This window comes from Microcaecilia unicolor, chromosome 6, assembly GCF_901765095.1.
Source record: "Microcaecilia unicolor chromosome 6, aMicUni1.1, whole genome shotgun sequence".
Taxonomy (NCBI): Eukaryota; Metazoa; Chordata; class Amphibia; order Gymnophiona; family Siphonopidae; genus Microcaecilia; species Microcaecilia unicolor.
Window position 1 is genome coordinate 275,726,456 of NC_044036.1, and position 3,285 is coordinate 275,729,740.

Consider the following 3,285-nt stretch of genomic DNA (forward strand, 5'->3'; position numbering starts at 1 on the left):
GTTCCCAGGACAGCTTTGGGAAGCAAATTTTAATTCACATATTGATGTGAACAAGGCTTTTTTTTGTGGGGGGGGGGGGGGGGGGGGGGCTGAAAGTTGCAAAAAGATCCACTTATTTTTCTCTTTCATCAGCACTGAGGAAAGTCCTTTCAAATTGATATGACTGGAAGAATGGCCCGGGACTAGTGTTAAATGGTTTAGGGCTGTAGTAATCAACGTGGAACACTGTTAAAATGTGTAGTTTTACCACTAACTCATTCTATTTAACACTGTTTTGAAATGGTCCCTCAGTAATGGAGCTGAAAGAAGGTCAAAAAGTGATTTGATTGATTGATTGATTGAGCTACACTGGGGACTAACAAAATGTAGGGGTAAGAAGGTAACCAGTATAAAGTTCTGCCCTTCTCAAGTTCCAGGAGCACAAAAGGTCACACTCCTATCTCCATTGGCTCTCAACCTGGGTACCATGAGATCATTAACAGAGGGTTCAAGAAAGACTGAGGGCTGGCTGGAGGGGGAGACAGTGATGAAAACAGAAAGGGGAAGGAATATAGGGTCAAGCCTGTTCCTATTAGTCTGATGGGAGGGTGTCTGGTAATAGGCAGTGGGGGGGGGGAGGGGAGGGAAGAGAGGAAGAACTTGGAGGTCACTGAACTTTTTGGAGGTTAATAAGAGGTCCACACCATCTGCTCTAGATGTTCTTTCCAAGTAGTGAATGGCTTGATGAGTTGAAAAGTGGCACTGAATATCCAAAAAGGAATAAGGGGCTTATTGTTTTTTGTGTTATGTGATTTTAGCTTGAGTGATAGCCTACAAATGCTAGGTAAATGGGCAGAAGGATGGGTTGGTTCTTCCAAGATGCATGAGGCCTTTGTTGCTTTTTATTTATTGTCTTCTGGTGTACTCGTTTTCTGAGATTTGGAATTTAGATGACTAGAGCCTCCGGATCTTTTTAAATATGGTGATCTTGGGAGAGTATTTAGTGTTTAAAGTTCCCACAGTTTTACGAACTAGAATTGCTATATCAACAGGACTGGTCTTAGGCAGGGGCAACAAGGCCAGTCGCACAGGGCCTCACACTCCTAGGGGCCCCGTATCCCTGGCACTTCTGTCCCCTTGTCTCGAAAACCTCCCTGCTCCATGCCTTAATGTTCATCCGTGTTTCAGTAGAGAGCGACAGGCAGCGAGTTTCATACCCCATCGGCTGCTGAACCCAGAGCCTCCTCCCAGCTACATCCTGCCCCCTTTTGATATCGCTTTCTGCTTCTGCAAGGGCAGAACACAGCAGAGGCTGATGCGATATGAAAATCGCTGCTGCTGTCTGCCACTTTCTACTGAAACATAGTGGATGCATGTTAAGGTATGGACTGAGTGGCTTTTATTTTATTTTTATAAATTTTAAAAACCTTAACAGGGGAGGGGCTATGTGGAGGGCCTCACTGAATTGGTCTGCTCAGGGCCCCGCAATTGCTAAGACCAGCCCTGTGTATCAATCAGCAAGTTTTATAATTGTCATGAATTATCAAAATTTGTGCCAAAATGCATGGTCCAGCTAGCCCTAAACTGACACATGCACACCATCCTAGTGTTCACAATCAGTTTCTTGCATTCCAACGTGAACAGATTTCTGTGTCAGTTTGTTTCTTGCGAAACCAGTTGCAGTATTTTGGGCTGTATTTTCAAAACAGACTACTGCATGCCATTTATATAAGGACTTTCTATGATGATTGTGAATTGTCTCTCCCATAATAATCACTTACCTTTAACCCCTCACGTGAGTGTCTTCTAGGTTTTTTGACTAAATATTTTGTTTTCAGTCTTGTATCTGTATTTCTCAGTTTGTTACATTGTTTCACTAATTAAATACATTACTGTAAAAACAGCTGTTCTCTGTGAAACCTACATTTTATGGTTAAAGTTCTGTTTCTCAGATATGGTGCATATTTGGTAATACATACTTTTTAAATATGAAGGTAGTTGACCCTATAGGGCAAACTCTGTCAGGCAGAAATGATTTCCTGTTCTCAAAAGTGGCAGTTATTCTAAATTCTATTTATACATGTTTACTGAATCAACATATACAAAAAAATGCTTAGTGGTAGCTGATACGCAAACGTTCTTTAAAGGAGGCTTGTTTGTTTCTCACAGACCCACCAACATAAAATAAGGAAAACATTTTTCCTGCTATCTAAGGGGCCCTTTTACTAAGCTTTGTTAGGTGCTAATGTGTAGCTAACACAGCTTGAAATGCTTTACCACAGGACATACACAGTAGAAAATGACATGGGAATAACATTTGTTCCCGTCCCCATGGGTTCTGTCTCTGCCTCCACCCTGTCCCTGCAGTCCCCGTCTCCATCCCTGCCCCGTCCCCACAGGTTCTGTTCCTGTGGGCTCTGTTCTCATCTGCAGAAGCCTCAAACACTTATGATTTTATATTTAAATCATTTTATTAAAGTTAAAGGAACAATATGCAGTGCATCTGTTGTGTATAAATTACATATAGAAAACAATAATAACACTGAGCAACTATAATAAACCCTCCCACCACCACCACCCTCTACCCTTCCAACCCCAACTATAGCTGACTTCTACTACCCCAAGGAATCCTAATACAACTTGTAAAAATGTCCAGGGGTACAAAATACAGCCCATTCTTTATGCCCTAGAGGGGAGAAATATGCCCAATGAAGCACTGTTAAGATTTTTTAATCTATGAATGAATAAGTCATTAACAATCTCAGTATTCAGTCTAGCTCTCCTATCTTCCACCGTCCCTCCTGCAATAGAAGATGTGCTGGTAACAGGATGTACAGGACCCCTCATGCAAATTTTGCTACTGTGGCCAGCATGTTGCTTGTTTTTCCAAAATATAAAAATATTGTCGTGTGCATCAATCAAACATAAATAACAGTCCAGTTCATTAACAGGCTTCAAAATAGAAAGTGACATGGGGACAAAGTTTGTCCCTGTCCTCATGGGCTCTGTCCCGCCCCTGTGGGATCTGTTCCCACCCCCATCCCCATGGTTACCGTGGGTCCCTGTCCCTATGTCATTCTCTAATACACAAATGTCCTGCTCTATCTCAAATTAGCTCAGGTAACCGCATGCTAAATAATTTGCTTTTTAAAACTTTTTTGAGGAGGCAAAGAGAGAGCATTCCTGTCCTCGATGTAGCTACATTATTGCCTGCCAACTGGTTAGCGCAGGAGTACCACATGAGCCCTAACTACCTACAAAATGGGTGGTGGTAAGTGTTTACCCAGTAAAAAAATTTTAAAGGCC